The following is a 19,458-nucleotide window of genomic DNA, read 5'->3' on the forward strand; positions in this document are numbered from 1 at the left end:
TTTCCTGATTCATAAAAACTTTTAAAAAATGAACACTGCACCCATTTACTATAACTAGTAAACCGAATTGACAGAGTAACTATGCAAACTAGTTCTTCACTTCTGAAATTTAGCTGTAGTAAAAAGTCATGAAAATCCGAACATTCTAAATTAGTGCTAATTTATTTTGTCTCAGGCATATAGGTTTTGTTACATCGTCATGCTTTTTTTTTTTCTCTAATTGCTTTTGTTAGTAATGTCTTATTCTAGGGACAGTGATGAGGCAAAAGGCAAGCTGTCTTTAGAATCAAACAGCTCTGTTGTTTATTTCATGATCTGAGAAAAAGACAATATTCAATATAATGGGAGAATAATTTTAGGCATGTTGTAAGGATTAGTTATAACGCAGCTCAGAGCACATGGAAGATGTTTAATTCACGGTGAGTAATAGAGGCTAACATTTACTGATCACTTAATTTGAGTCAGGCAAAATGTGAAATTACATATATCATCTCCTCTAATCTTCAGAACAACCTAGTAAGATAAATAAACTTCTTATCCTTGTCTTAAAGATACAGCAACGGAGATATATAGATGTTTAATATTTTGTTCAAAGTCATGTAACCAGTAAGTGATAGAAGACTTAGTGGACTAGGGATTTCAACCCAGGACATCTGATCTTAGAGCCTGTTTTTTAACCCGAGTTGTTTCTTCTATATTTTGTTATCCAGTTATTACTTATATTATTAGATACATTTATGCCATAGAATTTAGTTATTAGGCAACAAATTCCCTCTTGGGAATTCTGAAACAAGATAAGACTATTAGTCTAGGAATATTCCCTACCCCCAGACTGTTTCCCCTTTTTCTCTGTCTCCATCTTTCTCTTTTGTCTTTACTCTCCCCTGACCCTCCCTCTCTCTTTTATTTCACCTTTATTGAGGTATACTTGACAAATAGAAATGGCATATACTTAAGGTGTACAACTTCATGTTTTGATATATATGTACATTGTGAAATGATCACCACAATCACGCTAATTAGCATACCCATTAACTCACATAATTACCTTTTTCGTTATTTGTATTTCTCTTCTTGTGGTGAGAACATTTAGGATCACCCTCTTAGCAAATTCCAAGAATACAACACAGTATTGTTAAGTAGTATCTCCATGCAGTACATTCAGTCTCCAGAAGTTATTCTTCTTGCATACTGAAACTTTGTACCCTTGACCAATATCACCCCATTTCTTCTTCCATTATGTCCCTCTCGTAACTACCACTCTATTCTCTGTTTCTATGAGTCTATTTTAGCTTTCACATATAAGTGAGATTATGCAGTATTTATCTTTCTATGCCTGGCTTACATCACTTAGCATAATGTCCTCTGGGTTAATCTATGTTGTCACAAATGCCTTCTGCCACATCACTGTCCCTAAAATAAGACATTACTAACAAAATCAATCGGGGAAAAAAAAAAAAGCATGATGATGTAACGAAACTTATATGCCTGATAAAATCAATTATGACTAATTTAGAGTATTCAGATTTTCATGACATTGTTTTCTACTTTGATTTTCCTTCTTTTTTAAAGGGTGAATAATATTTGATTATATGTATATTCCACATTTTCTTTCTTTATCCATTCATCTGTGGATAGACATTTAGGTTGTTTCCGTGTCTTGGCTATTGTGAATAATGCTGCAAAGAACATGGAAGTACAGATGTCTTTGAGATACTGATTTCATTTCTTTTGAATCCCAGCAGTGGGATTTCTAAATTATGATAGTTCTATTTTTAATTCTTTAAGGAACCTCCATACTGTTTTCCATAATGGCTGCACCAATTTACATTCCCACCAACAGTGTACAAGGGTTCCCTTTTCTTCACATTGTTCCCAACGCTTCTTAGCTAATACTGAATTGCCAGCATCTCCTAACTGAATTTAGCATCAATGCTGGGATCCCAGAACTATGCAGAGCTAACTGGAGTGGAGACATTTGTTTTCTTTGGGGCATGGACTATTCTTAGAACCACCTTCATCACTCTGCCACTTCTTGCTCCACTTTTAAGAGTAAAAGTAAAAGACCAATAGAATGAATAAAATAAAATAATCTAAAAGAGCATTCTACAAAATGGCAACAATAAAATAGTAAAAATATGCAGCTGTAATACACACACACACACACACACACACACACCCATCTAGGAAAAATCAATACAGCGAATCAATTAGAGTCACTCACTTAAATTTGAAACTACTGAAAACAGAGAGCAGCATCCTGAGTTGGCTGCTTGCTCAAAGAAGGGGGCACCTCTCATAGGACAGTCAGTAGAAGTTGCCAGTCTCCTTCCTGCTCCTTTTCCTTCTTCCTTTCTCAAATTCTCTCAGCTGATTTTCCCCTTAATGAAACCTAGGCCTGCTCCAGAAGTTGCTGGTTTATGCCACTGATTCCTCCTATTGGTTGATTAAAAAATCTCTTAGGCAGCTTTCCCGGAACACACAGCTCTCCACTTACTCTTAAAGGCAAAGGAGCATGTGGCCAGTATAGCTTGAAAATGCCTCTAGGTGATTCTAAATTACAACTCCCATTTTTGCTCCTCCAATTATTTGAATCACATTTATAGACTTTTAAAAGTGTGACTGAATCATCTCATTTTATTTCCTGATAGACTCAAACACAATGCTGTCTTGAATCAGCACTCTACTGGTGACTGTGTAGGAATGAATGAAGCAGGAAGACCTGTGGCATCTTGGAGACATTCTCTGATTCCTCAATAAAGTAATTCTCATTCATATAGTTAGACCTGGACCTTTTTGTTCAGGATCCTAGGAAGTTAAGAGTTGGAAAAAGCACTACAGATCATGTTGTTTAATGATTCCATTGTAGATTAGTAAATGAGGTCAAGGAAAGGGAATGACTTGACCTATCAAGTCCCAGAGCTGACTGAGGGCTAAGACAGGACAAGAGACCAGTTTTTCTTGTTTGAAAAACACTTTGTAGAGGTGAGAGGTCGTTCTGAGAAAAATACTGATATAGCGGCAAGCCGCTAGTATTTTCCCCTCCTGAATCTTCTTCTTGAAATATCAGGAAGGTTTGTCTTAGGATCATAGCCTGAGTGCATCTTGTTCTCATCCAATGTCACTCTTCACACCTGTGACTCAGGTTTGAGAAACACATGATCCTGATTTTTTCCTGTACTCATATCAGTTGCATCATAGTTCATACTCTAAAGTAAAAGAATAAGTCTGCCATTTTATACCTGGTTGACTGTTTGAATTTTCCAATTCCAAGTGTCACCCAAAGGCTTATGCCTATTCTGGATAGCAATGCACAGCATCCCTTATAATAATCCTAAGGCAATGGGAGTTTGTACAAGCAAATACGAGAAAGAAGCTCCAATTACTGAGAGTTTGAAGACAAATTTTTAAGACAAAACTTTATGCCCCTCAATGTCCAGTCTTTAATTTCAGACTTCATTAACTTAATATGCAGGAATGTCAAGAGGGTATCCTTATAGTTGGAAGGAGGCAGAGAAGTTAAGGAAAGATAATGCAAATGGCTAGTATATGCTCATTAGAATCTTATGGGCCTGAGTTGGAAGCTAGGCTTTACCATGCAACACCTGTGGGACCTTGAGCAAGAATCTCGAGCTCTTTGGTGATTAATAAATGTGGTAGCACTTACTACTACAACTACCAATATTATTATTATTATTATTATTATTATTATTATTATAGAATTTGTCATTAGGAAAGATGGAATATGCTGTTTTCTGATTTTGGTTTTAATCCTAAATTCCACTATCTGATGTTACTGTAATTAAATAGATGATTTTCAACTGTATAAAACCAAAAGTTTTGCTTTCAAATGAGCGGTAGCATGCTACTTACATATATTCACTTAGGATGGTGCTAATATTTATTTTCATGTCTTTATTATTGTTTTGTTCAATCATTTGCTGAATTACTGTTTGTTCACTAGGACTGATAAGGTTTTACCAAGTCCATATCTAAAGGACATCAGATTGCCCACTTTTAAATAGAAATGCATGTATATACCTACGTAAGTCTTTCTGGGTATAAAAGTACAAGTAGGATATTTTGGAAATCAAACTGATTTAGCCAAGCTTTTAGGATGACATTCGACTCTGAATAAAGACTCAACAATTGATATTTAGTACAAATTAAAGAATGAATGGAACATGGCCATCTTTATCTCTGATTCCTCCCTTTAACCTAAATAACTATACTATCCAATTCCAACTAATTCTGTAGGTCCCTCACATGGGTGAGTCTAGCCATGATTTGACATCAGATTCAGACTCAGAATGACTATGGGACTTGTGACTTTCTAGGCATTATATAAATACTGAATTCAACTTGCAAACCCGTAGATTGAAAGTCAGACTTTTGGCTACAAACTTCCAGAATGGTGAAGTACAGAGGAGAGCAGGAGTGAAAACAAGCAGAACAAAATGAAAGATCATCGATCTCCTTTCAGCCTTCAGATTTAGAAATTCGAGCTTTTGAAGATGGACAGGGGAATGCCGGAGAAGCCTGGAAGGGTTGAAGAGTCTATTGATGAGACAAATAACAAGAAATATAATTTTACTTGGTGGTCCACATGACACTCATGAAACCCACCATTCCCTACTCCAGATGATAATACGGGCCGAGCAGAAATGTATTCATACTCTTGGGGTCATAGTCGGGGAGGATGCTCTTACTGCTCTCTTACTGATGACTCAGAGATTCTTTTTATCTTCCAAGAAATTGCACCTCACGACTTAAAGATTTTATCAGAATCAGCTTTCTCAGGCTCTCGTTCAGCCATGATTCAGTGCTGTCTTCTTACTTGGTAGCCATATTAAGTGTCCAATGTGAAAGCTGAATTATTTTACCCTTCTGCCCACCGTTTGCGAATTCTTCCAATGATTCCCCTATTGCCCAGATCCCTGTATGGCAGGCAAAGTCTTCCCCAATCTCACCCATGCTCATCTAGTAGCATATTTTGGTGCATTTTTTGTTGACTCCAGATTCAACTACTCTCAACATCTTACATTTCTCTGTGCCAACTCATGCCTCCATATTGCTTTGTGCTACTCCTCTTTAAAAATTCATTCTCACCCTTGTTCAACTCCTAGTCAATTTTCAATATCAGCCTTAGTGTCATCCCCTGTTTAAGTCCTCTACACAGGAAGAAATAAGTAGTCTCTCTTTTGTTTTCTCTACTGTACATGCAACAATCACAACACCTACAATACTTACCATAATTGTTTTTATTTATTTATCTATCTTCCCTACTATGCTGTTATGTTTCCTGAAAGAAAGATTAGGTCTATATTCTTTTAAAGTGACATCTATAGGCAACAAGTGAGTTTTTCAGGTTCCACACTAGACTCATTAAATCAGATTAATTGGAGATGTGGAGAAAAACTCCAGAATCCTCATCTTCAGCAGTCACCATGTAATTTTTATGTGAACAAGTTTGAGCAGCACTGAACTATGACTTATTCTCTCTACTCAGATTGTCTGGCATAGTGAGCACAATAGGTGTTGAATGAACAAATGAATGAAAAGATGAATGGGTAAAAAATCTTATACATATCCTATGTCATCCATATCTAATGTGGGGTACTCTTACTCTTAAGGGGCTAGTTAACATTGCTTTTAACTACACATTTTATGTTCTGTGGAAGTCTAAAGATTTGTCTATATTTTATAAGTCATCTGCTCTTGTGGTCCATGATGCTTCCTACTCCAGCTTTTGCACATATAGTTTTGCTCCATATCAGCCCAGACACAAAACTTAACTCTTCCACTAGTTTCTATGAGAATTTCACTCACGTGGAACATTTTGAAAAATTATTAGATGTTTTGAAGATTACAGAGTTCATGGGGGAAGAGGCACATCATGGAATCTTCTCCTTTCATTTCCTCTCTTCTCTTCTGCCCAGTTTAGCCCTCTAAAATTTCTCCTTATGAAGCATAGCTCTTCAGCTCTCATTAGCACCTACCTTCAAACTTATTTAGACAAACTCCACTCTAATTATTCAGTAGAAGTACACAAGCTGTTTCATTAATCCACCATCCTAAGACAGAGTGTATTTGTTGTTATAGAATTAAAACTTTCTCTCTTTCATACATCTACACCCTCTGCAGGATTGATGGAGAGAGGCTATCTTTGAATCACAGAGCTGAATTCTTTGGGGTGTTCTGGGATAAACAGACAGAAGGGGTAGTTTAGCAGGTAAAGGTTAAACCTTGAAAGATGCACATAGGGGACAGCACAACCAGGATTCCAGATGGGTTTGTGTATTGGTAGGAAGAATGAGGAAGGGAACAGTCAGGAAAATAGCAAGCTTGTCTTGTCTAACAGGATGCTGAGCTGTCTGTTCTATTTTCAACCTTCATTTCTTACATAGCGCTCAGTTCAATCCTTGTCAGGCTCTCCTTACATTTGGCTGAACCCAGAAATCCAGATCTGCACATCAAAAGTTGATGAGTCCAGATGTTTAGTGGAAATTAGTTTACTCATCATTCTGACTGACTCTGTTTAATTCACAAGGCCAGCAAACTCTGGTGCATCCCAACCACAAAGGTAATTTGAAACATGTTAAAGGAAAACTAACCTTGAGTTGGATCAGTTGTCATGGCGATATTGTGGGACTTTGAGATACCTGTACTTGGACAGAAAAAATATATGCAAGGCTTAAAGCAAAACTTTTCAATGTTCTGTATTATTATTATTATCTTGTTCAACAAGGCATAGAAAGAGAAAGCACAGGTTTAAGGGTTTAAACATACTGGGGCCTAAATCCAATTCTAGCATTTACTAGTCTGTGATTTTGAGCAAAGTAACTTACCTACCTATGCTTCAATTTCCACATTTGTACAAAGGGGATAATAATAATAATATATTAGATTATATGGTTTGATGAGATAAATGAATAAAAAGCACCCAGCTTGGTGCTAACAAAGAAAGGATTCCACCTCCCCTCCCCTGTCCTTTTCCCTGTTAATTCTGAGGTTATTTTGTCAATTAGGCTCATCATGTGTCTATGGGGTATGGAGGCTTGCACTGAGGTATAGAGTTGTCCAAGGAGACAACTAGTGCACATGTGTGTGTGTGCATGTACGTGTGTGTGTGCATGTATGTGTGTGCACTATACATATATACAAGCAAGGTCATCTTTTCCTTTGTTTCAAAACATATTTGACCATATAATGCAGTGATTAGGTTATCATAGTTTTAGTTATTTATTGTACACACATATTACTTATAGTTTTCAAAGTGATTTTATGTCCATTATTTTACTGATCCTATAATAACTCTCTAAGGTTGGTAAGGCAGGGATTTCCATTTTATAAAGGGCATTGAGGGTCTCAATGGTTGTTCCAAGTTTGTCTTTCAAAGAAGTGATGGAGACAATTCAGTCCATTTCTAACCAATGAGTTTTGCTTCATACTAAGATATGAGATATAATATTTTTGTTTAAATTAAACCTAGTTCATGTCTTTTTCCACTAAGGGTGTCAGGCAGTGCAGTGACAGTCCTTTTTCAAGGATGCATTCCTATTTCTTGGATTAAACAATGCATGGGGAAGGGATGTGGTCTTTTGCTGTGGTGGTCACTACTGTCATGCTCCTTGCCTGGGCCTCAGTGACCTTCTTGAGGGTAGAAAGCTCCCTTGGAGCATCATTCTCTCCATGGGTCCGGCCATAGGAGTCCTTTGTCTGATCTCTGCAGGCCATGGCTTCATGGCCACTCTCACTGGTTATCTACTGCTGAGGAGCACAGTACTTCCAAACTTGCTTCTGCCGATGTAACTCAAATGGCTGAATCTGGAACAATTGGGCTTTGGCCAAGACTCTCCCCTTTTCTCTGTCTTTGTCTCTCCCACTGTCTTACCTTTTATGTGGCTGGTTTGGGATTTCTCCTAGCAGAAGGGCTTCTGGGTAATTAGCACTCTAGCTCCCAACAGTGTTCCCAGGGACAGGTGGTAGAAGCTGCTCCTAAGGCATGGGCCCAAAACCTGGCACAGCATCACTTTCTGTTGATAGTTAATGGCAAAACAGCCCTCACATTCTTCCAAGACTCAAGAGAAGGGGACATAGTCTGCACTTCCGGGTGGAAGGAATGTCCAGGAGCACACTCTGTGCTTCACTGCACCACATGCCTGGGACCCTTACACCTACAGGGAACAACATTTCACTTTGCTCAGGTGACTACTCACCACGAGTCAGGTATCTTTGAAGCGTCTTTCTCCTGAAGGTGTAATTCCATCATTTCTAATACTCATGGTGAATGAGGTTTAATCACTATTAATAAGTACGTGATAGTTACATAGCCAGGTCTCATTTCCTAAAACTGGAAAAGGTCTACCCACTTCCTGGGGTCCGGGCTGGCCGAGGGAGATATTTTATTGTGTAGTGGTAAGTCAATTTTTTTAACGAAACTAAATAATTCTTCTAAATTAGGCACACATATCTCATCCCAGCAAGTCCCAGTCTTCTGAGTTTTTGTCTTGCCAATTTTATTTCTCATTAAATCTTTCTGATATATATATGTTTACATATATATATGTTTACATATATATGTTTATATCTATATATAAACATATATATGATATATATGTTTAAATATATATGTTTATATCTATATATAAACATATATATATAAATAAAAAGTTTCAGGGGCATTGACAAACTGAATGAGTAATTGAAAGAATGAGTAGATACATTATATCGAAAGGATGCATATTTGTCATTCCTAACAAGGATGGCATTAATTAACAGCAGTAGGTAGCAAGGCTACTGTCTATGTCAACAATGACACCCTATCTTCAAGGGGCTTAGACTTTCATAGTTTCCTACTGTTAAAACAGAGTAATCCAGGTGCAAGTTTCTCAGTCCATGGACTCCCAAAAAATGGCAGTTGGCTTTGTTTTCTCTCCTGTGATAAGACTTTAAATGACAGCTCACTGTGACAATGAAGTCATTGTTAATTCTTACATGGGAATCCCTCAGGCAGATCTCTTTAAAGCACTAATTTTTGAGGTAACTCAAATCAGACATCAAATTGTACTTTTCATAAAAATTCAATGAAACATCAAGCCAAAGGCAGGACAGATGTTGCCCTTATGAAATGATCAGTGGATTGTTTGCTAAAAGTTCATTTACAGGTACACCGTTTTGTGTAATATGCTTGTTAGTCATGTTCAGAATGTCTCGTTAATGAGCTGTTTCAGTAGTTTCAAGCTCTGGAGTGGGATTGTGGCACGTGCATTTTTTACAAGCTCCTGCGGGGATTGTCACACACCTATGTTTGAGGCTCGATCTGGTAACATACACGCACACATATTTGCACAAATAAATAGGTACTAGTGTCTTCACTAAAAACATAGACGTAAAGAAGCCAAGAAAATGAGGAGTGAGATAGTGGGAGGTTAAAGAAAGGAATGAAAAGAACAACTTCTTACTAACCTGTTGTGGCTTTAATTTCACTTTATCTCCAGTCCATTCGCCATTATTCCAGAATAGTTACTTTTTTAAACCACTAATCCAGTCACGCCCTTTTGATTAAAAAAAAAAAAAAAGAAAAACATTTGATGGTTTCATATTTCCTGTGGAACGGAGTCTAAATTACTGATCATGACTTTTCATTGTGACCCTTCTCACCTTCTCAGACCTATTTTCTTCTCTTATTTATTCCAGCCATATTTAGCTACTTGTCATTTGCTAAATAAGCCTCATATTTCTACATTTCTATGCCTTGCTTTAAGCTTTTTTTTCTGGAATGCTCTTTTCACCACCTGGATTCAGAAAATATTCATTTGGCAATATGAAGCTAAATCTCAAGTTATTGAACTTTCCTGACACTATCTAACATTTGAAGAGATAAGATTAAGAAAATCTACCTCACAGGTTGATACATGCAATTTGGGGGAAGGGTAAATTTTGATGCAAGCTCATCTTTCTAGGAGGTTACTAGAAGGCAACATTATTGAAAATGATATACCCAATTGGATTTCTTTAACTATCAAATTTGTTAATGGTTAATGTCCATCTTAAATATGTTCATGACAGAGATATTTCATTCTGACATTATGATGAAGACTTTTTAGGGCCTCAGAGTGTATAATGCAGATTTTGAACAGGTTAATTATTTTCCTCTGGAAAAACCATGTAGCTCTGCACCCATACACACTACCTTCATGCATTATCAATGCTAACAGAAGAAAATCATGACTTTCTATTTTTTCCCCAACATCTCAAGATAGAAATTATGGAACATGCAGAAGTTGAAAGAATTGTAGAGTGAACATCTGTATACCTAATACCTGGATGCTGTAATTGTTTATATTAATTAATTATATTACATAATATAATATAATATAATATAATATAATATAATATAATATTTGCTTTATCATATACACATCTTTTTATCTATCCATCTGCCCATCCATGGATTCAGCTTATTTTCCATGCATCTCGAAGCAAGTTGTAAACATCAGTACACTTCAGATCCTTTCTCTTGTTGACGCAGAATGTTAGGAGTTCCATGTGAAAGCTTGGCCATTGAAGCATATGCATTTCCCTTCAATCAATAACAAATAATATTTACACTAGAATCTTAATCTGTTTCCTGTCAAAAGCATGGCTAAACTGAGCAAGCTCACCTATTTCTCTGGTTTCTCATAAAATTCTCCTATCAGGTCACATCACCAGAGAGCAAAGCATTTTTAATATAGAAAGCTTGGGTATTGCAGAAATTTCATGAGAAAATGATCTGATAATATGTCATTATTATTTATGAGAGGTTAATATAAAAATTGTGGGATAGCCCATGCTTTTTCAGCTTCTGTAGAGCTATGGTTAAAGACAATTTCCTTAATATGACTTGTTATCCTTAACCTATGAGTCAAGGGATACTGCCCTGTTGAACGAATAAGTAACAAATGTTAAGAGATACACTCCTTGAAGTTTCAGAGTTGCTCAGTGGAGGAATGAGAATAGTGACATGGGAATCCGGGAAGAGAAGGTGCAGGTAGGTTTGTCAGTAGACAAACCAAATGTTAGGCTGTTATTTAGCATTGTGAAATTAATAATCAGAAGCAATAAACCTGGAAATAATTAAAAATAGGGAACTCTTGGGAGGTAGACTGGGCAGAAGCAGGTTATGGAAGGAAACTGGTTATTTTTATCATAAGTTCTTCTGTAATCATCATCATCATCATCATCATCATCATTATCAACATCATCATCATTCACAGCACATGTAGTATTTATTATGTGCCAACAATTATTTTAAACTCTTTACATCTATAGTACAGTTTTTCTTAAAAGGTACGTTACATTTTACTTAATTTTCTTTTCATCTTTATAAAAGTCCTATGAGCTAGATATCATTGTTATTGTAACTTTACAGATGTAGCTATTGAGTCTCAAAGGAAGACTTGAGGCTTTGAACTCAGGAACTGTGTTCTAAAGTCCATGGTTTTTACTGTTGCATTTTGAAAACATTTGTTAAAGAAAAATATCCATAAGTTATGTTTAGCCATTAGTGAAATCTTGTAAGCTTTCTTTAATCAGATAATAAAACTCATGTAAGTGCTATATGCAAAGCCCCCTTTCCTGTTTTGTTTTGGAGGCTTAAATGTTGTAATTATTCCACTCTCGTTTTGGTTTCTGATCTCACTTTTATTTTTACCTTCTCTGTGTGTAGTCAAAATATCCCAAGTAAATAAATAAGCAAACTGACAAATGTAACAATACATTATTCCTTTGCTCACTTTTGTACTTCTACCCTGATGATTTTATTCAAAATTCTATACCTTTGTTATGACTTTTGTAAGAATGCTCTCTGTGTTCAAAATAACCATCAAGCCACTCACTAGTAAAAATTCACATGGTGTTGAAAATGCAACATAAAAATCTTTATTCAGGTTACATTAAACTGATCATCATTTGCTTCTCACTAATGAGAGGTTTGCAAAACTTGTGGATTCTGGGCAGAAAATCTGATGTTACTGAGTCAATCTTTATATCTCTAAAGATATAAAGAGAAGATCACAGGGCTTACATTTTCTCTGTGAATTAATGCTTCCCAGTATAAAAGTACCCATATCATATTCTGACCCGATCATTTTTGGTCATTCATCCTTCTTGAGAGAATTTATTCTTCAACATTCTAATACTGCTATACCTCCCAAGGATTATCAGGAAGTGACTCTGCTCACATAGCACTGGACCTCCGAGCAAACCACTCCAGGAAAGAGTACAGGGATCCTATGAAATCCGCAGGGACCTAACAATCCTCTAACATTTCATCTCTAGTGTCAAGAGGCTCTCATCTCGAAAGGGATCAATGCATTAAAGTAGGCTTAAAATATCTTCTTGAGGAGTATATCCTGCCTTAAAATATATGTATCCTCCCCTCCCCTTCCAGGATTGATGGATATTTCAGTCTCTGGAACCAAGGTGAGCTGAGAAAATGCTTGTATTGAAGAAAAAAACAAACTGTCAAAGAACATCTTAGAATTGCAGCCTGAATCTATCTCGAAACAATCAAAGGAGAAGTCCTCTGTTATTGCTACAGTACCGGCTCCCAGTAGAGTTGAAATGTAAGTTGCGAGTAACTATGCCTGATTTCATGGAGTGTTTGTACCTTAGCTAGGGATATCATACTGCTGTTCCTAACATCACAGAAGGAGAGGATCTTAGCACTGAAAGTGTAAAAACAAACTAGAAAAAAGTTTGAGATGATGCTATTGTTAAAGCAATCAATACATGAATGAATTGAATGGTATTAAGTGTTAGAATAGAGAAGAGACAAGATCTGAATTATAATTTAAAGAAAAAAAATTTGATTTGGTTAAAGCGTAGAGAAGATATAGGATGGGGTGGAAATAGGAGCGGAATCATCAGGTAGTTATTACCATAAATCGGATATCAAACGGTAGTATGGTGGATTATGGTGGAGGAAGTGAAAATGGAGAGAAGTATGCATTTGTGGTACATACTGTGGACATAAGGAAGTGAAAGATGTACAGATGAATTATGCAGGTGATGGAATCATGGATTGAAAAAGGAAGGAATCGGAGGTGACTTCTAGGTTTTTGGCTTAAGCAACTGGATGCTCATTCACTGAGATGGAAAACTTTGGATTGAAACAAGTTTGAAGATATAAATAAGGACTTTGAATTACAATGAATACACTATTGATCTCCACGAGACATATGAAAAAGAACTTGAGCTATTTTAATATGAGACAATATGTTCTATGATCACACATATATACAAACATGCATAAGATAGAACCAGAAAATGAATGAATTAGGTTTCCACATACATGTCTATGGACAGCTCTTATGTTTTAAGTTAAATCCAAGACCTTAATGAAGTATGCAAGCATCAGAAAGTGGTCACTTCTTAGAAAACTTAATGCTTTAGTTAATTATTAATAGCTTTGAAGAAGAGGGCATTTTATCGAAGTAGATCTTTAAAACATGAATGATATGATTTGTCTATAAAAGAATAAACTAATTTCTTTCTTTCTTTCTTTCTTTCTTTTTTTTTCATTCAGCGGGTAGATTTTGCATTACTCTTAAAAGCCATAGGGTGCAGTGGAATTTCTTGATGCAAGGGATATAAACTGAAATTACTAGTGACTTGTATTTTTCTCCACTGTTATAACACCTTGTTTATTATGAAGGTTTCAAAATGTTTGTAGAATGAATGCCCATTTGCATATCTTGTCTTTTCAATTAGGCTGCAAGCTTTTGACAACAAGAATAATGTCTTATACTTCTTGGAATCCATCCAGTAACCAGGAACATGGTACAATGAAAAGAACTGAAATCTGGATTACAGAAGACACGAATGTGAATTACAGTGCCACTGCTTATCCTTTGTTTGACTTTTAGAAAGTTACCCACCTTGATAAATGTATACTTTCATCCGAAAACTGTAATACTAATACCTATGCTCATGTGGCTGCCTTGAAGATTAAATAAGAAAAGCGTAACAAAGCCTAACACAGTTCTTGGTATATACTGAAGTGTTCAATAAACATTAGTTTCCCTTCTCTAAGCATGATTCTATAGACGGTCAGTAAATATTTGTCGAATAAATGAATGACATTATCTTTAGAATATCATCACCATTAATTCCTAATGGGTTATGCATTTTGGGTCAAAAAGACACTTTGTCAACACTTTTCTATTTGGTGTTAATCGTTGTGTAGTGTCACAGATCACAAAATCACACTTAATGTTTGTTGCTGTTATCAATCAGTACACCTGAACACAACCCACAGAATATAATTGAGTCAGATTAATTTTAATAACTGCAAGTGAACATTAGCATTCGTGGGAATGGGAATAAAATTGTCCCCATCACAAGTTAAATTACTGCTACTATTCACAAATTTTAAAACAGCTGACTCTGAATTTCCACGTGAATCTTTTAAAGCAATCTTTCTATCTTCCCATTATTTTTTAATAGACACTTAGGCAGAATTTCATCTCAGTTGTACTTGGAGTAAAGCTAGAAAGTTGCTGGGAAAAAAAAATCTGTTTCTTATTAAATGATTTATACCAATATTACTTAAATCTTAAGTGAGGAATTAGAAGGGCTAAAAATAGCTTTCTCAAATATGGTTTTGACATTGTATTTTGTATGATTATTCTCCCATTGAAATACTAATTCATAGGATCCCTATACTAAATACTATGCCATAATTCATGTACACTATAAACTCTAGGTGCTGGGCAGAAATTGGAGAACTACTTCTTGATAAACAAATAAATAGATTTTCTAAGGATTTTCTAGCTTTTATAGAGGTATTTATGCTCTAACTTCCAATTAACGTTTAACCCTTTTCCTAATAACACATATCTAAAGAGATCAGCAGACTCTTCTTTACTCTGCCGAGTAAACGGTTTGTATTTAACACCCCCCCCCACACACACACAGATACATAACGTACAGAAAAACAATATACTTAAGTCACATATACAGGGTGAAAAGGCTACTTGGTCTATGAGGGACCGGAGATTCTGGTTCACAATAGATTCTAGATCCTGGTTGTTTAAAAAGCACTTCAGAATTCCTTCCCAGTCTGGTATTCCAGGAAGTATCTAGGTACGGCGTAAAGTGGCTGGCTTCATTGGAAAAGGTACATATGCCAAAGATACATTCCTAGGACTACGTGAAAGGAAAATATCTTAAAAAATGCAGGCTAAATTTAAAAAAAAAAACCACACGCATACAGAAAAACAGTCTGCCTAGGAAGGAAGGATGACTTTAATGCACAAAAGACTTTTACAGGGTTAATTTGAGATAAAGTAAAACAGGGGCAGATGTTAGGCACTACACATACCAATAGATTGGCTACGGCCATATAAGACTTACCCTTTTCAAGGAGAGGTGATAATTAATAAGGAGAACCTTAAGAGAAGAAAGTGTTGAGGCCGCCTGCACCATATACGACGTGACCGAACCCAGTTAAAGCCTCTATGTAAACGTTTAAGATTCTGGTGGGAAGAGGGCGCAGGGAAGAGGGGGAGGGACAGACGGCGATCTACTCGTCTTGTGGCGCCTAAGACAAGCTTCATAAATTAAGTTCCCTTGTTCGTTAAACCTGCTACTTACAGATCTGGAGTGGGCTGCCTCTTTCTTCCATCTCTCCTTGCCCTCCTCTCATGGGGACCAGTTTCTAGTTTCACCCTGGAAACTCTGGGAAGGAGTTGGGGAAAATTTGCTCCGTGCCTGAGCTGGGAAATCTATTTTCTGCCCTCGGATCTAGATGCTTCTGGTTTTCAGGCCCTTTGGATTTGAACTGGAACTACAATCCCGGCCTCCCTGGGCCTCCAACTTGCAGACGCGAATCACGGGACTTCCCAGCCTCCCTAATCTCGTGAGCCAATTCCTCATCATAAATCTCTTTCCATATACAGCTGTCCCTTGCACAATGCAGGCGTTAAGGGTGCTGCCTCCCTGTGACTACCCCCCCCAAAAGTTAACTACAGTGGGCTCTTCACATCTGCAGATTCAAACAACTGCAGATTGAAAACAGTATTTTTGATCCGTGACGGGGAATCTGCTGTTGGGAATGGTAAAATACTGTTTTGATCGGTGGTTGGTTGAGTTCCTGGATGCGAGACCTACAGATTTGGAGCGCCACTGTATTTACTGAAAAAAACTTCGTGTATAAGTGGATCTGTGCAGTTCAAACCCATACTGTTGAAAGGTAAACTCTCTCTGTATTTTTATATCTGATTGGCTCTGTTTCTCTAGAGAACCCTGACAAGTACAATTTCTATTTATTAAATTGGAAAAGATAAAAAAAGATGGATAAAATTTATTTGTTATCAAGGTTATACAAAAATTGGCATTCGTACGTTTCTAATGGGCATGTATATTGATATCTTTAAGAAAACAGCATGTGAATGGGCCACCAGCTGTAAAACTACATACTTTTAATGCCAAAATTTCTCTTCTTTAACTATAATTAAGAAAGTGTATAAACTTATAGGTGCAAAAATATTTAGTATGGAATTGCTTATAGTAGCAAAAAAGTAGTAATGTATTAAATAGTATTTTTAAAAATAAATTTTGACTTATTTATTAAAAGGGGACTATAATACCAACATAATTTAAATAATAAGAATAGCTAATAGAGCGTTTAATAAGTGCAGTCACTGTGGTCATTAAAATGATTATGTAGCTCTGTACTTACTGACAAAGAAATAACCGTATTCATTTTATGTTAAAAAAAACCAACAAAATTATGCATAGTATAATCCAATCTTTCTAAATACGTAGGAACTTCATAGTGTGCATATTCTTAAAATAAGTTTTGGAAGATTATATGGATTATTCACCTGGCACAGTCACCTGGCACAGTCTATTGTCCCAAGGTAATTATTCACACCCCTTTTCACTCTAAAAAGGTCCCAGTTTGGATAACAAATAATAAAGACATGCTAGTTATGTACGATTTTTAAAACTCCCTTATTTATATTTACATTCAATTAAATCTTGACACGAACCTATATTTTATAAATCAAGCATGGAAGAAACAAAAATGAAATTATTTTAATGTGGAGGAACCAAAAAGTATGTACCAGCCAATATGTACAGTATAAACAGTAAACATACTTAGATCAAGTACATTATAAATTAAAAGCTTATGAAAAATATCCTAGTTTGGTGTTTTTGTCCATGTATTTTTAGTCATTTATTTGTTGAGAAGAGTTGAAAGGAGGTAAAAAAAACAAATTACCATCATTTGCTCAGCTTCAAGAATCTGATCCTGTGATAAAACAAATATAAACCCAGTTCAAAAGTTTTCTCAGAAGGAAACTGCTTTTTAGTGACAGGAGGAAAAGAATCAGTTCCTATCAATAGCAAGTAAGACGATAAAAATCTCTAAAAGTTGAAAAAGATTTGTAAAGAGGACATATTCAATAAGTAACAAATGGTCCAAGAGGAGAAAGGGAATGGAGGAGTACGTGGCGAGGAGAAAGTCTCCAGCAGTGATTCTGCCTTGGTTAGAGGGTATCCAGGGAGAAACTCACTGTATTAGAGACAGTGTGTGCTTTTCTTAAATACCTGGGTTTGTGAAGAAAGAGAGAGATCTGTAGAGAATTGGAACAAACATTACATAATGGAAAGATAGTAGTGGTGGTAGGATTTTGGGTTTCGACGTGGGACAGAAGGCTTAAGTTAAGGTCTAGCTAGAGGAGTTAGCATCAGCCTCTTGATACAGTGGAGGGAGCTGGGTGAGAGAAAGAAGTTGTTTTCACTGGTTTGAATTGAAGTTTGAATCAGCATAACTCAAACAATTGCTGATCTTAAGGGGGAAAAAATAATGTGACAAAGTTAAGCCAAGTCAGAGAATACCAGAGTTATATTTAGCTGGAACTTGTATTGATGAATTTTTAAATCATAAAATGTACCATGCTCAGATATGAAATCCAAATGACAGCCGTGGTGAATCTGTAACATCTAAGACTTGCTAAAGCCCCCCATGCTATGATTTGTGAAAAGTCCAAAGCTGTCCGCAAGAAGTCTGCAAATTCCCAGGGGAATTTCTTTCTCAAGTTCACCTTTGATCTGAGTTCTACTTGTTCACCATCGTATGCTTGCATCTCTCCTCACCCAAGTCCATAAACTATAGAATTCAGTCTTTGTTGAACAAACATGCACACACGCATACCACTCACACACCCCTCAGTGAAGGCCTTCGTGGGTGTAACTGACTTTACTAAAAATTTGGGAATAAGGAGAAATTTACAAACCAAACATTTTTGACTGATTAGATCCTCTGGATTTTTAAGTGTCTTAGCCATTTCTACAAATCCAGCTTCTGTTCCTTGCTGTTTAACCCACCTCTCCACTCTTTCTTTCTCCTTTTTCTCATCTTTTATTCTCTGGCCCCTTTTTTTCTCAGACAAAAAAGAAAAATACTTTCTGTGTTCTTATACAGAGCAAGTTAGCTCTTTCTAGTACACAGGCTTAGTTTTGAGCTCCTTTTGTGAATATAAGCTTTAAAATTACTCTGATCTAATTAATTTCTTTGACAGTGTGTCTTATTCTCCATCACACATCTGTGTGAGGTGCAGATTTATTTTACAGTTTTAATCCTATTTCTCAGTCTTGCTACCAATACATAGAAGTTTTGTATTTCTTATGGTGGGCAGTTAAATAATTCATACTCTTAATAAATAGCAGATGAGAACAGTCATTGAAAAGGGAAGAATATTTTCATCTTATCTCTAGCAGTTAATCGTTTAGAGTAAATCTAAGCATTTGATTATATTTAAAAACGCAAAGCTTTATTGTTTATCTGGTGGTACTGAGCCAAGTTTTAAACATTGGAGAAAGTTCAGGTAAGTAACATATGTTAGATTTCAGAAAATTTGCTAGGTTTTTTACACTATTATGCTTGTCTTTTTATTTACACATTAGTTAGATTTATGAAAAGTGGAAAGAAGTTAGGAAAACGTTCAAATTAAATTATATATTCTCATGAGAAATAAAAAAAATTAAGTAGAGTCAGTGTTATAGCAGGTTGAAAAAATGTTACATTGAAGTTATTTTCTTCTTCGCTTTTGCCACATATGCTTATTGGAATAATAAATACACAGACTTTGGGGGAAATGAATGCATACAAATATTCTCAAAACAATTCAACAAAAGTTAGAGGCAGTGATCAATCGAGCCACAGAATAAACCTATTAGCTCTTTTATTCTCCATCTTCTGTCATAGAAATTCTTGCATTGGAAGGCGTTTCTATATTCAGTTGCTCTAGACTTAGCACATCCTTTAATCTCGGCAGCACTGTCAAATATCTCAGTGACTGGGCTTTTTCTCTACGTTGACAGTGATCCTTTCACCTTTTCCAATGGTTCTTCATCTGACGGCTTCCTTGTGACATTAACTGATGTTTCTCCAGACAAGAA

The 19,458-nt window shown here is 36.1% G+C and overlaps 1 long non-coding RNA gene across 1 annotated transcript; it reads right to left on the reverse strand.

Moving 5' to 3' along the window:
• Positions 1-6,612: 6,612 nt before the first annotated feature.
• On the reverse strand, positions 6,613-15,996 carry LOC120588986 (uncharacterized). Its single transcript, XR_005649362.1, has 3 exons — positions 15,643-15,996; positions 9,469-9,557; positions 6,613-6,662 (listed from the first exon to the last, which is right to left on the reverse strand). It is a non-coding gene; the product is annotated as an uncharacterized LOC120588986 (long non-coding RNA).
• Between the last annotated feature and the right edge of the window lie 3,462 nt (positions 15,997-19,458).

Source organism: Pteropus medius, unplaced genomic scaffold (assembly GCF_902729225.1).
Source record: "Pteropus medius unplaced genomic scaffold, Ma_sr-lr_union100, whole genome shotgun sequence".
In the NCBI taxonomy this organism is placed as follows: Eukaryota; Metazoa; Chordata; class Mammalia; order Chiroptera; family Pteropodidae; genus Pteropus; species Pteropus medius.